General features: G+C 39.1%; 1 long non-coding RNA gene across 1 annotated transcript; it reads left to right on the top strand.

The window, feature by feature from the left end:
• The first annotated feature begins 2,061 nt into the window (after positions 1-2,061).
• On the top strand, positions 2,062-22,873 carry LOC107970057 (uncharacterized). Its single transcript, XR_001712299.2, has 3 exons — positions 2,062-2,550; positions 10,268-10,499; positions 22,656-22,873. It is a non-coding gene; the product is annotated as an uncharacterized LOC107970057 (long non-coding RNA).
• The last annotated feature ends 1,303 nt before the right edge of the window (positions 22,874-24,176 follow it).

Here is a 24,176-nt window from a genome sequence, read left to right as displayed (position 1 = left end):
AATCACAGTTTCTTTATCCACTCGTTGATTGATGGGCATTTGTGTTGTTGATTCCAGGAAGTGGAGGCATGTCTTGAGCAGTATCCTTAGGATTTTTGGGGACCCTCATATGCTTTCCTACAGAATCTTTCCATTTTATCTGGACCTGATCTTCCTCACCCATGTGTCCCTGTCTCACTTCTAGAGTCAGACTCTTTATTACAGCTTCCCCATTACAGTCAAAATTCATATATTGACATAATAATCATCGTAGGTAATAAAACTTATGGTTATTACGGTATCTGCTACACACCAGATATGGCACCAACTATTTACATGCATCGTTTCATTGAATTCTCACCACAATCCTGAGAGCATCTTTGTTTGGGTTCTCCCCAAAGGAGAAACTTGAAGGATTTGAAAAGAAGCTCTTTATTTGGGAATGTAGGGCAGGAACATAGTGAAGGATTGGGAAATTGACTCAGGATGGGAGGAAAGCCAATAGAGGGTGTGTAACAAGCTAGTTACCCCTGGGGATGTCTGGAACTCACTTCAACGGAAGACCTTCTGGGAGACTGAGTGGAACATAGAATCGTTCCCTGGGGGTGTGGGGGTGGTGAGGAGGCTGGGACATTTATCTACCAGCTCCTCTTATCATTTGCAGGTCACTCCTGGGGGTATCACCCCCAGCACTGCCAACTTGCCCACGTGCAGGTTGAGCTGCCTCTTACAGTCAGAGAAAGCCTTCAAGGAGGGAGACATTGGTGCTCGAAGTAAGAAGCTATTAGCAGGTATAGGGAATGTCCTCTGATCAGCAGGGCACTTCCAAGGTGAGCCACGGAGATATGGGCAAGGCGACTACCTGCCTGCAGACAGCAGCTCCTATTGTTCCCATTTTATGGATAAGAACATGAAAGCTCAGAGAGAGTAAATAATGTTTTCAGTGATCACATATGTAATAATTAAAGAGCTAGAACTAAAACACAGGTCACTTGACTCCTGAGTTGCATTCTCTTTTTTTTTTTTTATTTTTAACTTTTGTGGGTACATAGTAGGTGTATATACTTATGGAGTGCATGAGATATTTTGATACAGGCATAGAATGCATGACAATCACATCAGGGTAAATGGGGTATTCATAACCTCAAGCATTTATTGTTTCTGTATGTTACAAATAATCCCACTACACTCTTTTAAAGTGTACAATAAATTATTATTAACTGTAGTCCCCCTGCTGTGCTATCAAATACTAGATTTTACTCATTCTAACTACATTTTTTGACTCATTAACTACCTCCCACCCTTCCCAGTCTGTGGTAACCATTTCTATTCCCTATCTCATTAGTTCAATTCCTTGAACTTTTTTATCTCCCACAAATAAGTGAAAACATGCTAAGTCTGTCTTTCTATACCTGGCTTATTTCACTTAACATAATGACATCTAGTTCCATCTATGTTGTTGCAATTGACAGGATTTCATTTTTTTATGGATGAATAGTATTCCATTGTGTACCACAATTTTCTTTATCCATTCATCTGCTGATGGACACTTGGGTTTCTTCCAAAGCTTAGCTATTGTGAATAGTGTTGCAATAAACATGAGAGTGCAGATATGTATCTCTTCAATATACTGATTTCTTTTCTTTTGGGTATAAACCCAGCAGTGGAATTGCAGAATCATGTGGTAGTTCTATTTTTAGTTTTTTGAGGAACCTCCATACTGTTCTCCATAGTGGTTGTACTAATTTACATTCCCACCAACTGTGTGTGAGGGTTCCCTCTCCTCTGCATCCTTGCCAGCGTTTGTTATTGCCTGTCTTTTGGATAAAAGCCATTTTTACTGGGGTGAGATGATATCTCATTGTCGTTTTAATTTTCATTTCTCTGATGATCAAGGATATTGAGCACCTTTTCATATACCTGTTTATCATTTGTATGACTTCTTTTGAGAAATCTCTATTCAGACCTTTTACTCATTTTTAAATCAGGTTGTTGGATTTTTTCCAACAGAGTTGTTTGAGCTATTTATGTATTCTGGTTATTAATCTCTCGTCAGATGGGTAGTTTGCAAATATTTTCTTCCATTCTGTGGGTTGCCTTTTCACTTTGTTGATGATTTCCTTTGCTGTGCAGAAGCTTTTTAACTTGATGTCATCCCATTTGTCTATTTTTGCTTTGGTTGTCTGTGCTTGTGGGGTATTACTCAAGAAATCTTTGCCCAGTCCAACATCCTGGAGAGTTTCCTCAACGTTTTCTTTAAGTAGTTTCATAGTTTGAGGTTTTAGATTTAAGTCTTTAATTCATTTTATTTGGTTTTTGTATATGGCAAGAGATAGGGGTATAGTTTCATTCTGCTGCATATGGATATCCAGTTTTCACAGCACCACTTATTGAAGAGACTGTCCTCACCCCAGTGTATATTCTTGGCACCTCTGTCAAAAATGAGTTCACTGAAGACGCATGGATTTATTTCTGGGTTTTCTATTCTGTTCTATTGGTCTATGTGTCTTTTTTTATGTCAGTACCATGCTGCTTTTGTTACTATAGCTCCATAGGATAACTGGAAGTCAGGTAATGTGATTACTTCAGTTTTGTTCTTTTTTTCTCAGGATATATTTGACTATGCTGGGTGTTTTGTAGTTCTCTATAAATTTTAGGATTTTTGTTTTCTATTTCTATGAAGAAAGTCATTGGTATTTTGATAGAGATTGCATTTAATCTGTAGATTGCTTTGGGTAGTGTGGACATTTTAACAATATTGATTCTGCCAATCTATGAAAACATGGAGTATATTTCCATTTTTTTGTTATCCTCTTTCTCTCATCAATGTTTTATCCTTTTTATTATTGAGATCTTTCACTTTTTTGTTTTATTCCTATGTATTTTATTTTATTTGTGGCTATCGTAAATGAGATTGCTTTCTCAATTTCTTTTTCACATTGCTTGCTGTTGGCATATAGAAATACTACTGATTTTGTATGTTGATTTTGTATCCTGCAACTTTACTGGATTTGTTTATCCATTCTAATAGTTTTTTGGTGGCGTCTTTAGGTTTTTCCAAATATAAGATTATATCATCTGCAAGCAAGGACTATTTAACTTCTTATTTTCAAATTTGATGCCTTTTATTTCTTTCTCTTATCTGATTGCCCTAGCTAGGACTTCCAGTACTTTGCTGAATAATTATAATAAAATCGGGCATCCTTGTTGTGTTCCAGATCTTAGATGAAAAGCTTTCAGTTTTTCCCCATTCAGTATGATATTATTATGTTGAGGTATGTTCCTCGTATACCCAGTTTTTTGAGGGTTTTTATCATAAAGAGATGTTGGATTTTATCAAATGCTTTTTTAGCATCGATTGAAATGATCATGTGGTGTTTGCCCTTCATCCTGTTGACAGAGTGAATCAAATTAATTGAATTGTATATATTGAGCCATCCTTGCATCCCTGGATTAATCCCACTTGGTCATAACAAATGATTTTTTTTTTTTTTGATGTGGTGTTGAATTCTGTTTGCTAGTATTTTATTGTGGGTTTTTGCATCAATCCTCATCAGGGATACTGGATTGTAGTTTTCTTTTTCTGATGTCTTTTGTTTTTGGCAGGAAGATAATACTGGCCTTGTAGAATGAGTTTGGAAGTATTCTCTCCTCCTCTATTTTTTGAAATCTTTGAGCAGAATTGGTATTCGTTCTTTAAAAGTTTAGTAAAATTCAAACAGTGAAGCCATCAGGTCCTGGGCTTATCTTTGCTAGGAGACTTCTTATCATGCCTTCGATCTCATTACTTGTTATTGCTCTGTTCAGATTTTGAATTTCTTTACGTTTTAATCTTCATAGGTTGTATGTGTCTAAGAATCTATCCATTTCTTCTAGGTTTTCCAATTTATTGGCATATAGTTGCTCATAGGAGCCTCTAATAATCCTTCGAATTTCTGTGTTATCAGTTGTAATTTCTCCTTTTTCACCTCTGATTTTATTTATTTCAGTCTCCTCTCTTTTTTCTTAGGCAAACAGTGTGTCAATTTTGTTTATCTTTTCAAAAAAAATCAACCACTGCTTTCACTGATCTTTTGTATTTTTTGGTTTCTTTAATTTCTGCTCCAATGTTTATTATTTATTTTCTTCTATTAAGTTTGGTTAGCTCTAGCTTCTGTATTTCTTTGAGATGTATCATTAAGTTGTTTACTTGAAGTTTTCCTGCTTTTTAGATGTAGGCACTTATTGTTATAAACTTTCCCCTTAGTGCTGCTTTTGCTGTATCCTATAAATTTTGATGTGTTGTGTTTCTATTTTCATTTATTTCAAGAAATTTTTAAATTTCCTTCTTAATTTTTTCATTGTCCCACTGGTCATTCGGGAGCATATTATTTAATTTCCATGTTTTTGTATAGTTTCCAAAGTTCCTCTTGTTGTTGATTTCTAGTTTTATTCCATTGTGGTCAAACAAGACACTTGATAGGATTTCAATTTTTGAATGTTTTAAGACTTGTTTTGGGGCTTAATGTATAGTCGATCCTTGAGAATGATCCATGTGCTGAGGAGAAGAATTGTGTTCTGCAGGTGTTAAGGGAAATGTACTGTGAATATCTATTAAGTCCATTTGGTCTCTAGTGCAGATTAAGTCCAATGTTTCTTTGTTGATTTTCTGTCTGGATGATCTGTTCAATGTTGAAAGTGGGGTGTAAGTCTCTAGATATTATTGTGTTGGAGTCTAGCTCTCGCTTTAGCTCTAATAATAATATAATATTTGCTTCATGTATATCTGGGAGCTTTACTGTTGGGTGCATATATATTTATAATTGTTGTATCCTCCTGCTGAATTTACTCTTTTATGTAATGACCTTTTTTGTCTCTTTTTATAGGTTTTTCTCTTGAACTCTATCTTGTCCAATATAAGTATAGCTACTCCTGCTCTTTTCTGGTTTTCATTTGCATGGGATAACTTTTTTCCATCCCTTTATTTTCAGTCTATGTGTGTCTTTATAGGTGAACTGTGTTTCTTGTAGGCAACAGATCACTGGGTCTAATTTTTTTCATCCATTCAGCCATTCTATGTCTTTTGATTGAAGAATTTAGTCTAGTTACATTCAATGTTATTACTTATAGGTAAGAACTTACTCCGCCATTTTCTTATTTGCTTTCTGGTTGTTTTGTGGTCTTCTCTTCCATCTTTTCTTCTTTTCTGTCTTCATTTTAGTGAAGGTAATTTTCTCTGGTGACATGCTTTAATTTATTGCTTTTTATTTTTGTGTATCTGTTGTATATTCTTTGATTTGAGGTTACCATGAGGCTTGTAAATATCTTATAACCCATTACTTTTAACTCATGACAACTTAACACTGATTGCAAAACAAACAAACAAAAAGAAAACTAATAAAAACTCTACACTTTAATTTCAACTCCTGCTTTTTAACTTTTTGTGGTTTCTATTTACATCTTATTAAACTGCCTATGTCTTGAAAGGTTGTTGTAGTTATTGTTTGTGATAGTTTCATCTTTTAGTCTTTCTACTCGAAATATGAGTAGTTTACACACCACAATTACAGTGTTCTAATATTCTTTGTTGTTCTGTGTATTTACTATTACCAATGAGTTTTATGCCTCCAGATAATTTCTTATTGATCATGAATGTCATTTTCTTTCTGGCTGAAAAACTCCCTTCAGCATTTCTTGTAGGACAGGTCTGGTGTTCATGAAATCCCTCAGTTTTTGTTTGTCTGGGAAAGTCTTTATTTCTTCTTCATGTTTGAAGGATATTTTCACCAGATATACTATTCTAGAGTAAAAGTTTTTTTTTTCCTTCAGCATTTTAAATATGTCATGCCACTGTCTCTTAGCCCATAGGTTTCCGCTGAAAATTCTGTTGCCAGAACCATTGGAGCTCCTTCATATGTAATTTGTTTCTTTTCCCTTGCTGCTTTTAGGATCCTTTCTTTATCCTTGCCCTTTGGGAGTTTGATTATTAAATGTCTTGAGGTAGTCTTCTTTGGGTTAAACCTGCTTGGTATTTCATAACTTTCTTGTACCTGAATATTGATATCTTTCTCTAGACTGGGGAAGTTCTCTGTTATTATCCCATGAATAAATTTTCTACTCCGATCTCTTTCTTTATCTCCTCTTTAATGTCAATAACTCTTATATTTGCCCTTTTGAGGCTATTTTCTAGATCTTATGGGCATGCTTTATTCTTTTCCATTCTTATTCTTTTGTCTCCTCTATGTATTTGCAAATAGCTTGTCTTCAAGCTCACTAATTCTTTCTTTTGTTTGATCAGTTCTGCTGCTGGAAGATTTCGATGCATTCTTCAGTATGTCAGCTGCATTTCCCCGCTCCAGAATTTCTGCTTGATTCTTCTTAGTTATTTCAATTTCTTTGTTAAATTTATATGATAGGATTCTGAATTCATTCACTGTGTTATCTTGGGTTTCATTGAGCTTTTTTAAAACAGCTATTTTGAATTGTCTGAAAAGGTCACATATTCTGCTCCCCAGATTGGTCACTGGTACCTTATTTAGTTCCTTTGGTAAGGTCATGTTTTCCTAGATGGTCGTGATGCCTGAAATAGGTGTCTCAGGACTCTGATTAGTGTCCTATTCTACTGTGACTGAGCTGGTATACAAGTTGCCAAGACATAGTCCTCTTTACTTTCCCCTCTCCTCTCCTAAATCAGAGGGAAGGAGTCTCCTGGAGCCATGAGCTGTGCTGCCTGGGGTTGGGTGAAGGGTGATTAAGCACTCTGTTGGCCACCCCCACTGGTGTCTCAGTAGGCCACATGCACCTCAAGTACACTGGCTCCAAGACAAGCACAACACCAGGACCTGCCCAGGAATTTCAGTCCTTGTGGCCTAGAATGCCTTTCAAGTTCATTTAGTATGCTGGAGGATTTTGCTGTGGTCATGGAGATTGCCTGAACTTTGGTTCTAATCACTAGGATGGGCAATTTCTCTGTGACTAGGGCTGGTCTAAATGCTCCTTCAGTGGACACTGGCCGAGTTCTGCCCCATATTGCTTTCCACTGTGACAAGGCAGCACTGAGTTCCAATGCAAAGTCCCACAGTCACCACACTCTCCTTCCCCCAAGTGCACAGATGCTCTCTCCACACCCCAGGGCAGCTGCCAGGGGATGTAGGAGGAGTGGTGTAGGTGATTCAAGACTGTCTTTCCCACCCTTTTTGGTGCCTCTTTCCTTAACATGGTGTTAAAACCAGGTACTGTGATTGCTCACCTAATGTTTGGTTCTTATGAAGGTGTGTGGATAGTTGTTTAATTTGGTGTTCCTTTGGGCAGATGATTGCCGGAAGCTTCTATTTGGCTATCTTTCTTTGTCTCTTATGCCTTCTCCTGAGTCACATCTTTAAGCAGGGCATGTTAATGTAAGAGGATTTTTCCCCTTTTAGAGAGTGAAATTGAAACTAGTGGAATGGTAAGAATATGGGCTTTTAAGTCAAACTCTTTCAAATTCAAACACTACCCCTTATTAGCTTGGTAAGCTTGGGCAATTGTATTAACCTCTCTGTGTCTGTTTCATCATCTATACAACGGATATAATAGAAGCACCTACATCCATCTCACAGTTATTAAAATGAGTTTATGTAGTGGCTTAGAATTGGCTTTTCTATGCCACTATGTAAATGCCCAGTAAGTACTGTTCATCTTTGTTTAGAGTTGTGATGAGTATCAATTCAGGAGATATCTTGATATCTGGTTTTTATTCTAAACCACTAGTTTTAGAAAATAATTATCCTGACCTGGTTTCCTTTTTGGAAACCATTTTATATGTTTATATAGTTTTAAAATTATATATTGGATTTCTTCCCTTCTCTATGCCACTTTCTCAATCTTTCGCTATGTTTCCTGCCCTAACCTCCCAAATAAATTGTTTTCTTTGAAATCCCTCAAGTTCTTCTTTTGGGATTAATCCAAAAAAATCTAAAATATAAAAATATATTTAAAAGATGTCTATCTACAAAGGCACCATATTAAACTAGGCATAAGAAGGTTACTCCAGTTGTGTTCAGCTTCTGCTTTATTAAGTTTAGTTCTAATCCCTCTGAAGATGGGATTTGCAAGACTTATCTTTCTAAATGGCAAACGTTATGCAAGCAACAGCAAGACCCTACCCCAGCACAGTTCTCCACTCCAGGCTCTGATATAAGCAACACACTGGGTTAGAGGAAAACATATTTTAAAAAAAACAAAATCAAACAAAACCCAGGTTTTCTGGCTACTAAGTGTCTGGGGATCCCTGGCCTCTTTAACTGGACTCAGCAGCCAAGAAAAAGCTTGTCTGGGAGGTGATCTGCTGATCAAGAGTTCCGACTGCATTGTTTCTGGACCATTCTCCATCCCTGCCCCCTCCCTTTCCTATGCTTAGGAATAATAATAATAGTCAATACCTCCTGGGAACAGATCACTATTCTAAGCACTTTACGTATATTCACGTACGTAACCATTACGACAACCTCATAAAGTAGTCAGTTATTATTATCCTTATGCTATATTTGCAAAAACCAAGAAACACCAGAAATTGGGACAACTTACTTCTTTCAAGTACAGTTTGGTTGGCCACTTGTGTCACAGGTAGTCATTCAAAACAAACAAACAAAAAACCCTTATATTTCAAAAAGCAGGCTTTGGGCAGGCAAATTGGAGATGTTTCCTAAATATTCCCCCATCCACCCAGTCACCCACAAAAACTCACTGCAACCCCAATTCAGAGTCACTTAACCAAACACAACCCCAAACAAAGCTTTCGAAGAGCTTCTGCCAACCCCATGGAGATATCTTTGGATATTCAAGCAAAGGAGAGAAAGGTAGAATATGCGAGAAAAAGGAAATGCTTTGTCGAACCAGCTAAAGCAGTCGCTCCACAAACTGCTTATCAGGTGGTTTTCTTTTTAATCAAGAAAATCTTCGGAGATGTCAGCCTAACAATAAAATATATCTGCTTTCATTGGTAGGCTATTCCCATCTTCCTTTAACACCGAGTAACACCCTCACTTTCTCGCTTTTCATTGCTTTTTAACAGATTCTGAATTTTTTAACAGATTCTGAAATAAGTCAGTCTAAGATGAGTGTTATCATACTACCCTGGATAACATTCTATAAGCTGAGCCTGCATTTGTTCTGCATCTTGAGGAAGAGGTATACCCTGGAGGAATGCACTGGATGCTATGGTTAATTAAGTAATTTACTCAATCAAGTTTAACAGTGGTTTTAACTTTAATGAGATCATTACATTTTAATATGGAAATAACAGCCGTGTATCCTTAACAATCCCCACAGTCCGCGAACCCGCCTCCCTCTTCCGCCCACTTTGCACCAGGGCTGATGTTGATTTGTGAACCTGAGCACCTAAGGGTAACATCCAGAACTTGTAATACACATGTCTAGGGCCCATTATGGATACACGCATGTGAACCGCTGTTCTGGCTTTTGGTGTCCCCTGCTATATACTCGAAACCCACGCAGGGCTTGTCGCTCATGGTAAGAGCCAAAGTCTTAATAATGGCAGAGTTCTTTCTAGATAAAGGGAAATGGAAACTTTTGACACTGAAAATTGGTGTAAGGAAGGCACAAAGAGAGAAACAAAAGAAAATAGCCACATGGGCAAAGTGGCTTTCAACTGTCCTAGGGAGACGTACCCTTAGGCTACCAGCCTCAACTTGGGTTGCATTTAATTGGGATCCCGCAAAGGCCAGCAAATCATTAATGTAATGGCCTTCCAAGCTCTTATTGAGAACTTTTATTATCCCAGATACAGTACTTTGGAGATTAACTAGGAAAAGTTTTACAAGACGGTGAAGGTAATGAATCATGAATTCTGTAAGGGTAAACCCAACACTCTGAAACCAAGTACAGCTGTCTTATATTTGCTCTGTGTGCATTTTGCTACCCATAATTTTGTCATCAATTTTCATCTTTTGTTTAAACATATTTGTCTTTTGGACAAGATAGGTCATATTTCATAGGTTTGATGAATTTTCTCCTTGGTCCAGTTTTACAGAATTTGCACTTAATTAATTGCCCAACCTTTAATTCGACAGACTGTTTTTAATGGCTATGTAGTTTCAAAAGCATATACACAGTGGAATTTCGAAAAAGTAATTGTTTTTGTGTCACTTCTAAAGAAAGTCGCAATTATTAAAATGTGTAAATAATTTGTCAAATGCGCAATGGGCAATAATTAGGAAGATATCAAATAAACCTTTAATGGATATTTTTAATTTGTTGTTCAGCAGGAATATTTACATAATGCAACAAAATATGTCATTTTTCTCCTCAGGACTATAGAAGCCAAATTCCAATGTGAAAATGCACCTTTCAATTGCACAGACTAGGTCATAATGGAGGTGACAGTCATAAAAGATTTTCTAGCTCTCAGCAGAGCTGTAAACCGGGACCCCTCATCCAGGCAGACAGCACAGAATCTGAAAATCTGCCTATCAAAAGCATCATTCAAGCCACAAGGCTCTTCTGTTCCCGGTAAAAGGCAGGCAGGAAAAGAGGAGACAAAGGTCAGTTGTTGTCATTTCTTTATAAATGTGATGGTGCTGGCAGTTTGCAAGGGATTGCCATGTTTCCCTAGCAACTTTGTGTGTGTGCAGATGCGTTTAGTACATTTTTTTCCCCTTGTTATTTTCAGACCGTCTTTTTGTACTGTGGACTATTTCAAATGTATTCTCCCAGTTACATGGGCCTTTTTATTAAGAGGATTAAGAGGCTGACATTTTTTGGAAGGGAGGTCAGCTGAGTTTAGGGTGGTAAAAATCAGAGTTCAGTCTTCAGTCAGATTACAGATCAAAAGCAGGTGGGGAAGAGCTGGGGTAGAGAAAACATATTAGACCAAAGGAAAATTGAACGTACTCAGTTTTTAGAAATTGGAACCTGAGATACCATGAATTCCTGAGACCGTACCTTGTCATCTCTTTTAAAGAAATGTTAAGCAAATTTTCCGAGCAGACTCCACCTGCCCTCTTAGATTTGGTGATTGTCTGAGAACCTGGAGTTAGTATTTAATTTGGGTTCATCTGTTCCTCCTTCTTGTTTATTGGCAGCAGGGAAGGGACACTTGGAAATAGCTCTTGCCAAGCTCTGCTCCTTATTAGTTCATCCATAGCATTTAATGGGCCCCTATGAATTACCAGGCATTGTGCCGGACATAGGGTGGGGTCAGTGAACACTTTCTGTAAGGGGCACAGTACTAAATATTTTAGCCTTTTTGGACCATATCATGTTGGGAAACTACTCAACTATCTATGTATGTTGTGCAAAAACAGCCATAGACGATGCGTAACCACATAACGCTGGTGGTGTTCCAATAAAGTTTGCCTATGAGCACTGAAAATTGAATTTTGTAATTTTCATGTGTCATGAAATATTGCTTGTTTTCAACCATTTAAAAATGTAGACTGGGTGCAGTGGCTCACCCTTATTATCCCAGCACTTTGGGAAGTCAAGGCAGAAGGATTGCTTGAGGCCAGAAATTTGAGACCAGCCTGGGCAACATAACAAGACCCCACTTCTACAAAAAAAAAGAAAAATTAGCCAAGCATGATGGTGCATGCCTGTTGTCCCAGCTACTTGGAAGGCTGAGGCAGGAGCATTGCTTCAGCCTGGGAAGTTGAGACTGCAGTAAGCCGTCATCACACCACTGCACTCCAGCCTGGGCAACAGGGCAAGAACTTCTCTCAGAAATAAATTTAAAAATAAAATAAATAAAAAATAAAAATGTGAAGAGCAGTCTTAGCTTGCAGATACAGCCCATGGGCCATGGTTTGCTGACCCTGGGTATAGATGCACAGGTTGTCCTCTCAAGGGTCTGATACTGTGGAGGGGATGGACAGTAAGGATGTAAAAGAACACATAAACAAGATGACTTCGGGTTACAATAAGTGATAAGAAGGAAATAAAATGGAGCGACAAGCTAAGGAATGACTGAGGATGGTGGCTGCTGTAGATAGAGTTGTCAGGAGGGATCTCTCTGGGACCTGAATGACAAAGGGAAGCAGCGTGTTGTTCACCTGGGCATCTCTGAGTGGACTGCTAATTCTAGAAGTTGGCTACACTTTCACTAATTATTAATTCCTCAATGTACACTGCAAATGCCAGAAAACAGAGCAACGGATTCACTCAACGCTGTTATCAAAATTGTAGACGATAAGCATATGCCAGTAAGAATCATCATACCTATTAATATTGACAGATTTCCAGGTGCCGTGTGGAACATCTAACCCCCAGCAACTAGGAGATAGGAGTTTTAAATATGCAGCACAGTTTTTCAAAGCAGTATTTAATTTTCTTTAAATTGGAAGTAGTACCATGACCTGAAGTCATTTTTACTCTCGTTTCAATATTCCGTCTAAATAATGGTGCACTGTCAAATTACAACCTTGAATTGACAGGGCCTCTTTTATTTACATCCTATTGAACTGCAGTAACTTTTTCACAGCTGCTAAAGTATTTTTTTCAAGCAAAACAAAAGTATTTCCATGAAAGTTCTCTTGGGGAAAACATAGAAGCAGAAAGAGACTCACTGCTTAATTTGTCTTTTTATTTTATCTTATCTTATTTTATTTTATTTTATTTTATTTTAGACAGGGTCTCACTCTGTTGCCCAGGCTGGAGTGCCGTGGCACAATCACAGCTCACTGCAGCCTCAACCTTCCTGGGCTCAGGTGATCCTTCCAAGTCAGTCTCCCGAGTAGCTGGGACTATAGACATGTACCACCATGCCTGGATAATTCTTCTATTTTTTTGTAGAGATGGGGTTTCTGCATGTTGCCCAGGCTGGTCTCAAACTTCTGGGTTCAAGTGATTCTTCTGCCTCGGCCTCCCAAAGTGTTGAGATTACAGGCATGAGCCACCGCGCCTGACCCTAATTTGTCTTTTAATGGGAACACCATTCCTGCTCTTCTCAAGCATTGCTGGCTAATATCAACCTCAATGCCAAAGGATTGCATAGCACTTTTTTTTTCTCAAATAGTTTTAGAGTGGGGCTTCCCATAGTTCCGAAACAGGAAGTTGATTCAGAATTGCTACTAGGAGGTACTATAAAATTGAATTCAAGATTTCTAACTTGGAATAATCTCTAATAGTGTTAGGGGTTAAAGGGTTACTTTGTTGGTTAGTTGGTTGCTTTTAAATTAGCAACTACTGATATTTCTGTCAAAGGGCTTTGCTTCTCTTACATAGGACTTATTTCTACCCGTGTCTTTTCCAAAATCAACCTCACACGTGCGAACACACACACACACACACACACCCCTCTGCATCCTCCAGATTCTCTTAAGGATCAATCTCTGTGAGCTCTTTCGAGATCCCACTCCAAATTTTCCTCCTTTTCAAAGTATTTCCACTATTTTTAGAGGAAACTACAGGAATTCTAAGGAAGACGTGCACCCTCAACTTGGCGCCTCAGTAACAGTATGACTTGAAGCCATTGTTTCATATCTCTGCCTGTAAAATGGGCTGGTAAACACTGGCCCCACCAAATCACATAACTCTTGTTAAAATCAATGACATGACATATGCAAAGATGATGAGACAACAGAAAATGCTTCTAGATATTATCATTATTATCACCTACTGTGATATCACCAACACCTGGGTCTTCAGTCTAAACGAGACCATGTTAGTTTGTGCTTGTTGACATGTTGCCTGTAACCAAGTTCAAATTTGCCTATAAACTCCCTGGGAATAAGATTGGGCTCATCATTTTTTTCATATATTTTGTGCAGTGTTGTGCTCACAGGAGATCCCAAAATGTATTCCTTCACTGGGAGGCTAATACTCGCCAAAGACCTTTCTCAGTGGCAAACACTGTGATCTCTACACAGAATGCTTGCCGTCACTAAAACAGGGCGGCCTTCCCCAGACTTCTGCTTCGAGACAGAGTTCCACTGAGTGCATTCCTCAGAACTCAAGACCCAGAGATATTTTCCAAAAATAAGCGTCTTGTGGTCACACAGTTAGAGAGTATGCCTTATTGTACCCCTCTTAGAAAGTTATCAGGTCTGCCACCACGCCCGACCTGTAATCCCAGCACTTTGAGAGGCTGTGGGCGGATCACAAGGTCAGGAGATCGAGACCATCCTGGCTAACATGGTGAAACCCCGTCTCTACTAAAAATATAAAAAATTAGCTGGGTGTGGTGGCGGGTGCCTGTAGTCCCAGCTACTCGGGAGGCCGAGGCAGGAGAATGGCATGAACCAGGGAGGCGGAGGTTGCAGTGAGTCGAGATTGCGCCACCGCACTCCAGCCTGGGTGACACAGTGAGACTCTATCTCAAAAAAAAAAAAAAAAGAAAGAAAGAAAGTTATCAGGTCTGGTGGTATGTTAAAGAGTCACAGAATTTCTGCTAAGAGGTAGGCACCTTTTATTTACTCTGAAGGGTCACTAACCTACTTGAAGAGAGATGCTTTCTCTCCATTAGCACCCATTTGCATCCCTGCTAAACAGATGTCCCTTCGCAGTCACTTTGGGAAATGTCCCAAAAGAGTGTTGCAAGTACAAGTCATAAAAATTAGCTTCGTGGGCTAAAGCAGGGATAGGCGAGCTGCAATCCATCGAGCCAATCTGGCTACTGCATGGTGTTGTGTGGCCTGCAAGCTGAGAATGGTTTTTCCACTTTCCAATGGTTTAATAATAACAAAAGAAGAATTATATTTTGTGACACAAGAAAATTATATGAAATTTAAACCTCAGTGTCTGTAAGTCAAGTCCTTCTGGAACACAGCCATGCCCATTGTTTTGTGTTTTGTCTGTGGCTACAACAGCAGAGTAGAGTAGCTACAACAGCAGAGTAGAGTAGCTGCAACAAGAACTCCATGGCCCTCAAAGCTGAAAATATCTACTATGGCTCTTTATAGAAAAAGTTTGCTCACCCTGGTTAAAGCATCACTTTTTTTTTTTTCTACGTGACAGAGTCTTGCTCTCTTGCCCAGGGCTCAAGTGATCCTCCTGCCTCAGACTCCCATGTAGCTGGGACCACAGGCACGCACCACCATGCCCAGTTATATTTTTTTTCTAGAGACAGGGGTCTCACTTTGTTGTCTAGGCTGGTCTCGAACTCCTGGGCTCAAGTGATCCACCTCAGCCGCCCAGAATGCTGGAATTACAGGCATAAGCCACCTTGCCTGACCTAAAGCATCACTTTTAACAAATGAAATAGAAAAGGATAGAAAATGCCAAAGTGTATCACACATGTGGGAAGGATAATTGATGTTTCATGGAGCACTGGCTTCAGCAAAACCTCTATATATTATGCATGCACGTGCACCCTGGGTCACAATATAAAATGTATTCCTTACTGGGAATCACAGTCCAATTTTTTTAATGTTTCTAAAATCATATTAGAACCTGCCTATGACTTATGTTTATAAGCCAACGAGGTCTACCTAGGTAGCTAGAATGGCAAGCAAGAGAGAAAGAACAGAAAAAGAACTGATCGATGAATCCAGGTACTCTACCTGCCATGTCCACATAAAGCATTTCACTGAAGGTTCTTTTCAAATGAGGAAGAGATGAAAATGGTCCAAAAAGTAGTATCAGTGATGTACAGAATATGCATCCTTATCAAAGACTACTCTGAACCAATGTAAAACATTACTGTTCATTTAACCACAAAGAGGGCTCCATTCCTAAAATAACTTTCCATCCACCCATCCAACATATGGTCATCAAGTCTGGAAAGACCTGAAGTGAGGAGATGTAGGTGGCCTGGGGGAAACTAGCCCAGTAATAATTATAACAACTCAATCATAATGATTATAATAACTAAAATAATATGTATTCAATACCTATTAGTAGGGATTGTACTAAGCACATTTATTTCATTGAGTCCTGAAAACAACCCTATGATGGGGGGATTATCATTATCCCTATTTTCCAGTTAAAAGATTGGAGGCATAAAGAGGCTAAATTACTTGCCCAAGGTCACCCAAGGAGTAAGAAGACAAGCTGGGATTTGAACTTAGACAGCAGATCTCCAAACCTGCCCTTTTAACTATTTCATGACATTTTCTGGGCATTCATATATCTCATCAATTCATGTCTGCTGGGGAAAAAAAAAAAACAAAAACACTGAACCCGTTGAGTGATAAAGCCATAGAAAATAGGTTTCATTATGGAAATTGTCCTATGGAGAGAATGCTACTACCAAAGTAATAAACAACACCCAATAATACATGTACAACTTGATGTGGTTGGAAATGTAACTACACCAGTATTGAATTATCCCCAAATTTGAATTATAGAGGCGTAACTCAAATTACTCCCCTTGCCTGGTACCTAGCCGGAAAGACATATTTTTTTAATAAACATTTTGTGCTGCCTTGCCTCCTCATGCTGCACGCTGCCGTGTAAAAGCCACAGCCTTCCTAACGTGATTCATCAGAAAAATCAAGGGGGAAAAGAGTCGTGATCTGATATACTGAGCACTCTTAAATTACACAGCAGCCACTTCCCATATAGTGCAGGAGAAGACAGAAATGCGATGACTAAGTACGTCTCAGCCTGTCACGTCTGTGAACCAGGGAGTGGGGTAGTTCACTGAATCATGTTCTGGTAGCTCTGCATATCCATCGAGACATGAGGTAGCCAAGCCGGCTTGCCCGAGATGAAAGTCTGAGTAATTCAGAGGAGACTGTAATTCTTTATAAAACATACACTAAGTAGTTTTGTTGACTCCTACATGACATTTCCAAGGTGGCTGGGAAACCAGACCATTTGTTACACAGAATCTAGATCAATACAGTGTGTGGAAGAAGATGAGCAATGTTAAAAAACAATATTCATTTAATTGAACAGGGGCTGAATAATTCCATACCTTACACATCTCCAATTTTATGTTTTAAATTTGAGATTGAGAAGGATACAGCAATACAGCAATACAGCAATACGGCAAAACACCAGAATCCTATTTCTCTTCTTAGATATGATTTTAAAAAGAGAATGCTTTTGTCTCATTTGAAAAACCAAAATATACTAAGAAAACAGTTGATGGCTTTTATCCTTTTTTTAAATTTTTTTTTAAAGTGACTGTCCTCACGGTCACTCTGACAGGAGTCTGAAAAATTAACACATCACTAAGACCATGTGAGATTTAACTTTTGATACACAACAAAGTGGGTTACTGCTGTGCTGGCTATTCTTAACCCACCTTGTGAGTGTGCTTTTTTTATTGCTTTATACAGCATATCTGATTCCCTCTAAAGCACGAACTAAAAAATCTATCCAGCTGTCATTTGCTGCCTGGTAACATCTATCATCACTCAGCCTGGCAAGTCTAGTCTATGAGGCAGAGGGGAGAGGAGACAGGAGGCAGAGTCAAGGACTGTCACATGGGATGGGAAAAAAAACTTGTCACAATTATTTATGACTCTTGCTCAGGCACATAATAGGATACATAAGCCTCTGTTTCGGTTTCAAGCACCTTCGCAAGGCTGCTCCCTTGTCGAAGTTGGGCGCAGGCAGCTCTACTTTACACATACAATTTCCTGAACAATGCCGGGCACTTGTGAAGTGACAGTGACAAATTTGGGAGTTGGTGGCTGTAGCTCTATGGGCTGTTAGGAGCAGGCGGGTGTCAGTAATCAGGAGAACTACCACGTGAAGCCCCAATGCCTCCACTCCCCAATTCCTTTCTCATGAAAGATTTCCTTCCTCTCCTTGCTTTCAACTGCCAGGACGCCTGTTTGGGGAATAGGAAATGGTGCATTCCAGCTTGTATTTTATTAGTCTAAGCCATATTTATCCTACTCAAGGAGGAGGAGGCTTCTGTTGCTCATTTGTTTCTTCCCCTACCCATCCCCAAACACACAGAGCAAGAAAACAGTTCCAAGCTTTCATCTGTAAGCATCCTCTGCGTTCATGCCCACTAAATATCCATGTTGCTGGACAATTGGTTCAATTAATTGTCTGCCTCTGGATGTATTCGCAAAAGCAAGTGCTGGATTAGAGGGTAATTTTTATCCAGTTCTGGAATCTCAGTCCTGCCACGAAGCCCTTGGCTTCAGTAGCCTCATAAGGGTCTAACCTTTGGCTCTTTGGAGAAACCTAAAGGAAACTCCATCAACATTCTCTATATCCGACAGACCATGGCAAACAGACAGGCTGAGCCTGCAATGTTTAAGATAATTAAACATAAGATGAAGGTCCGGCCCAATAAGTGACTCTTGCCCACGTTGTGACTCTAGCATGGCCCAACATTAACCGAGGTGCCCACAGAGTCCTCAGGCACCCTGGCATTACCTGCTCAGACTCTGTTGAAGAGAAATGGCAAAGACCTTAATTAAAGATAAGAGGAGCACGATGGCCTGTACATACTCTGGAAGCCAAATCAGAAATTAACATAAGGAAGAAGAAAATCTGTGAATAAAAGCACCCAGAAACATCAGTATTATTCCAATTATCTGTTTAGAATTTAGTAAGCTGAAAAATCAGCCACCTTCATTTAGAAATATCACAGGAGGCCATAAGAAAATGTCCTTGTTTCACTGAATTAGTCCCAACCTATCATACATAGTGCATGAGAATGAAAATTTGATGATGTAATTACTACCAAATAATACCATATTGTGGGTGGAATTCTGCATACATACTACTGTCTTAAGACTAGAAGGGTGTCTGTGTGAATTCAAGAAATAAAGCCCATAGGGATCATCCAGGATTCACGATCTGCCCAGGAATCATTTCTCTTGTGTCACATCCTCTCCTCTCTGCTGTCATCGCTCCTTCCCTATCTCCATCTTCTGGGGAATTGCAAAGTTGAATTCCATGGGCAGCCTTGTGCCTGCCTGTGTCTTGTCTACAAAGTGACCTGCTTTCACATGTTGAATTTAAATGTCTTTAGGGTGAATATGGATTCTCTAGATCACTAAAGACTTCATCATTGTCTCTTCTTTTTAACTTTTATACTCTGCCCTTTCTTTTTCTTTCTAATTTTTATTTATTTATATATTTATTTACTTATTTATTATACCTTAAGTTCTGGGATACATGTGCAGAACATGCAGGTTACATAGGTATACACACATGCCATGGTGGTTTGCTGCACCCATCAACGTGTCATCAACATTAGGTATTTCTCCTAATGCTATCCCTGCCCCAGCCCCCCACCCCCCGACAGGCCCCGGTGTGTGATGTTCCCCTCCCTGTGTCCATGTGTTCTCATTGTTCAACCCCCACTTATGAGTGACAACATGCGGTGTTTGGTTTTCTGTATCTGTGTTAGTTTGCTGAGAATGATGGTTTCCAGCTTCATCCATGTCCCTGCAAAGGACATGAACTCATCCTTTTTATGGCTGCATAGTATTCCATGTTGTATATGTGCCACATTTCTTTATCCAGTCTATCACTGATGGGCATTTGGGTTGGTTCCAAGTCTTTGCTATTGTGAACAGTTCTGCAATAAGCATACATGTGCATGTGTCTTTATAGTAGAATGATTTATAATCCTTTGGGTATATGCCCAGTAGTGGGATTGCTGGGTCAAATGGTATTTCTGGTTCTAGATCCTTGAGGAATCACCACACTGTCTTCCACAATGGTTGAACTAATTTACACTCCCACCAACAATATAAAAGCATTCCTATTTCTCCACATCCTCCCCAGCATCTGTTGTTTCCGACTTTTAAATTGTTTCCTGACTTTTTAATTTCCATTCTAACTGGCATGAGATGGTGTTTCACTGTGGTTTGCATCAATATTCTCTTTCTTATATTCAGCCCTCCCCCCAAATGTATGTTACCCATTTAGCCTCTGAGGACAATTCATTTTGCAACAACTCTTACCTTTCTTTTCCTTTTTGATTATCTTCCTATGGCCCTTTCATGTATAGTATGAGGAAGTAGCCTTTGTCCACCACGTTCACGTGCACACACACACACGCTTCACATTTCCAAAGAGAAGAGGGACCACCTCTCCCGTACCTGAGCCAAAGTACTGTAACCTGAGCACCACCCCACCTTTGATGCCTCCAGGTTTCTCTATGCAAGAAGAATGACTTGCCTATCTGAGAAGCTGGTGATAGACCTGATGTCTATCACTCCTAGCACTCCCAGACATAGAGTCACTGACTTGGAATTCCTAACAAGCTTCCTGCTGGATGGTTCACATGACCAGCTCAACTTACAGTGCGATAAATACTATTGTGTTGCAAACCACTCAGAAGCATCCAGCTTCCATCCCCGTGACTTTTAGAAACTCACTTATTCAAGAGATATTTACTGTTGGGCCAGGGGTGGTAATAGAGTGGCGAGCAAGAACAACATAGTTTCTGCTCTCAACAAGTTTTCTCTAGGATGACACTTAAGTCACAGTAATGAAGTGTGCATCACAAAGCAAATACAAGGTGTGACAGTAAAAGCATCTGACACAGGAACCTGACTCAGTCTAGGTGATTTGAGAAGTGACAGCTCAGCATGGTCCTTGAGAATAAGTGGGGGTTCTTCAGGTTGATGACTTGAGTGAGTTGCATAGCTTCACTGCTGTGAAGATTAAATGAGCTAATATTGGTGGAAAGCACTATGAAAACTACTAAAGGGTTAGTTGGTAATGTGGCAAAATAGAGAAAGGTGACTGTCCACCCTCAATGTCACTAGACATACATACAGTTCAAGAGCTTTGGACTCAGATAAAGATGGGTTCAAATCCTGACCCTGACACTCACTCTCAACAGGGGTTAGGCCAGCCGGGCGGGGTGGCTCATGCCTGTAATCCCAGCACTTTGGGAGGCCGAGGCGAGTGGATCACCTGAGGTCAGGAGATCAAGACCAGCCTGGCCAACATGGTGAAACCCCGTCTCTACTAAAAATATTTAAAAAAAAAAAACTTAGCCAGGCGTGGTGGTGGGAGCCTGTAATCCCAGCTACTCAGGAGGCTGAGGCAGGAGAATTGCTTGAACCCAGGAGACGGAGGTTGCAGTGAGCCGACACGGTGTCACTGCACTCCAGCCTCGGTGACAGAGCGAGACTCCGTCTCAAGAAGAAAAAGAAAACAGGGATTAGGCCATTACTTGTTTTCAGTCTCAGTGTCTTCACCTTTAAAAAGCAAGGTAATAATACCTGACTAATCAAATTATGCATATAAAACTCCCTGGTCCTACTGTCCCTGTCATATATGTAGAAGTGGTCAGTGAATTTAAGTTTGCTTTTTATTGTTACATCTGGCACCCCCAAAAAATGGCAAAAGAGGGATAAAAATATAATTAAGAATCATTGCCTGGGAACCACCCAGACTTACAATGTATGGTGGATAATGAATGCCTCGCATTGCAGCAGCAACTATGGCTCAGTAAACACTTCCATAACCATGGGCTCATCCGGGTCTGCAAAAACCTGGTTAAGCAAGAAGGGTGGGTGCCTCTATCTTCATCTAATAAATGTGAAACCATGAACCAAAAAGTAAGTGGCCTATAGAGTTTCCAAATGCTAGAGAGATGTGGAATTTGGGTATTCTGAATCCTAATGCTTTGCTTTTCAATCGCAACATACTCAACTCTCCAAGGTAATCATGGCCCCAAGGTCTGCCAACCCCCTTTGGGAAGGAATTGGATTACCTTATTAAGAGCCTGGGTCAGCAAATTCTGGCCCAAGGGCCAAATCCAGCCCTCTTCTTCTCATTATAATTAAAGTTTTATTGGCACACAGTCACGCCCATTTAATATATTATCTGTGCCTGCTTTTGCACTGCAACACCAAAGTTGAGTAGTCATGACAGAGACCTTATGGGCAGCAAAGCTGAAAATATTTATTATCTGGCCCTTTACAGAGAAGTTTGCCAACCCTGATCTATACCATTAGTAATATAATAACTCCAACACATGTTGCCAAACTCAGGGTGCAATAGGATGCTCAAGCTGAACCACCAATGCCAGAGCTAGTAAGAACAGATTCGTGCCTAAGACAAGGTGTTCTGATAGTTTTCAGCACTGCTATTATTTAAAAGAGTTTTATAATTGTTTTTTATATTATTAAGAAATCCTTCTTAATTTCTTAAGAATTAAGATATTAAGAAATTATCCTTAATATAGAGCTACATTGTTTTAAAGTCTTACTCTATAAAGATATATATTGAATAACTTACAGTGAAATCATACACTGTCTGGGATTTTTTTTGAGATGGCGTTTCACTCTTGTCACCCAGGCTGGAGTACAATGGTGTGATCTTGGCTCATGGCAACCTCTGCCTCCTCCCGGGTTCAAGCGATTCTCCTGCCTCAGCCTCCCAAGTAGCTGAGATTACAGGCACCCACCACCACGCCCAGCTAATTTTTGTACTTTTAGTAGAGACGGGGTTCACCATGTTGGCCAGGCTGGTCTTGAACTCCTGACCTCAGGCAATCCGCCCACCTCGGTCTCCCAAAGTGCTGGGATTATAGGCGTGAGCCACCGCACCCAGCCTGTCTGGGATGTTCTTTAAAATATACCAGGAAAAACAAGATGGGGAGTGGGCGGATTAGTGAGTCAAAGATGAAATAAAAGTGGCAACATGTTGAGGCTAGATGATGAGGTACAAGGGGAATTGTTATACTTTTCTTTTTACTTTAGTATGTGTTTGATAATTTCCATAATAAAAAGTTATACTTAAATAGGTTATTTTTAAAGTATTTTGTCAACTCTTTTTTAAAAATCTCATCTGACTGTAACAATGCATATTTTGTATTGTTGCAGAAAAACGTTTATGATCTGAAGATATGGCCCAAATCACCAACCACGCAATTTGTTTTCTGAGGAAAGGAAAGACCTGGTGCAACTTTATACAAAGAGCCCATCATTCATCCTTGATCGGGGATATTTTCTCCTCCCAGCCACTAATCTGCTCTCTGCTCTTACATTTGTACATTTTTAGAACGATATTAAACATTGGAAGAGTCATTCAGGGAACTAAAGTTCACTGTGGTTTGAAGTCTTATAACTACAAAATAATGTTGTTCTAACTGATCTTTCACATCAATGCAGACAAAAGCACTTTGGTATATATGTTTAAGGCTTAACCCTATCAAAGTCAGGAGGTTCTGATTAGAGTATATTAGGCTTGACACGCTCAAATAGAATTAAATCAAAGATGGAGTTGCAGTTTCTATGTTTTAAGTATCATAACCTATACTTGTATATAATAATATTATAAAATAATGTTATTTTAATTTTGTTGATTAATAGAAAGAATATTGTCTTATGATTGGAATCTTCCTCCTCTTTGTCAGCATGGAAAACCTTACAATAATAAATACTAGTCTAAGGAAGCTGAATGAGGTTGAAGTCTTCAAATCATTATCATTTTCATCATCATCATTCTGGTCAGCTTCACCATCTTCATCATTTTCATCATCTTTATCACCATCATTTTATTATCTTCATTATCATTTTTGTCATCAGTGTCAATATTCTCCTTGTCATCATCTCCTCTATCATATATAGATTTAGTAATTTTCCAGTTAGACACAATGTCATCTGTTGCTCACAACAGCTCCATGAGGTAGAAAAATTGAAGTTGCATCATATGTGAATTCAACCATGTGAACAGGGCCAAAAAATTTAAAAAGAGCAAGAAATGAATATAGTGACTTAATGGTATATCTAATGCAGTTATGTGCCATTTAATGATGGGGATATATTCTAAGAAATGCATCGTTGGGTGATGGCATTGTGTGGACATCATAGGATGACTTACACAAACCTGGATGGCATAGCCTACTACACACCTTAACTATATGGTATAGCCTATGGCTTTCTAGACTACAGACCTATATAGCATGTCACTATACTCAATACCTTAGGCACTATAACACAATGGTAAGCATTTGTGTATCTAAACATAGGAAAAGTACAGTAAAACTACAATTTTATAATCTTATAGAACTGTCATTACGTATGTGGTCCCACACTCACCAAAGCGTCATTATGTTGCACATGACTATATACTATAAAATTATATTTTGCATATGTACTATTTTATAGAGTGCATATTATAGATACATTATTATACATTTACAAATACTTGCACTGTATAATTGTATACATAAAACCATGAGTACACTATTTTACAGTGATATAAGCATTCTTCAATGATAATATTAACTATCTCTAATTTACACTTTATTAGTTAATTTAAAATCTAACCTCTGGGCCAGGCGGCTTACGCCTGTAATTCCAGCACTTTGGGAGGAGGAGGTGGGTGGATCACTTGAGGCC

This window comes from Pan troglodytes, chromosome 21 (assembly GCF_028858775.2).
Source record: "Pan troglodytes isolate AG18354 chromosome 21, NHGRI_mPanTro3-v2.0_pri, whole genome shotgun sequence".
NCBI classification, from domain to species: domain Eukaryota; kingdom Metazoa; phylum Chordata; class Mammalia; order Primates; family Hominidae; genus Pan; species Pan troglodytes.
This window is presented reverse-complemented; position numbering and strand designations above follow the sequence as displayed.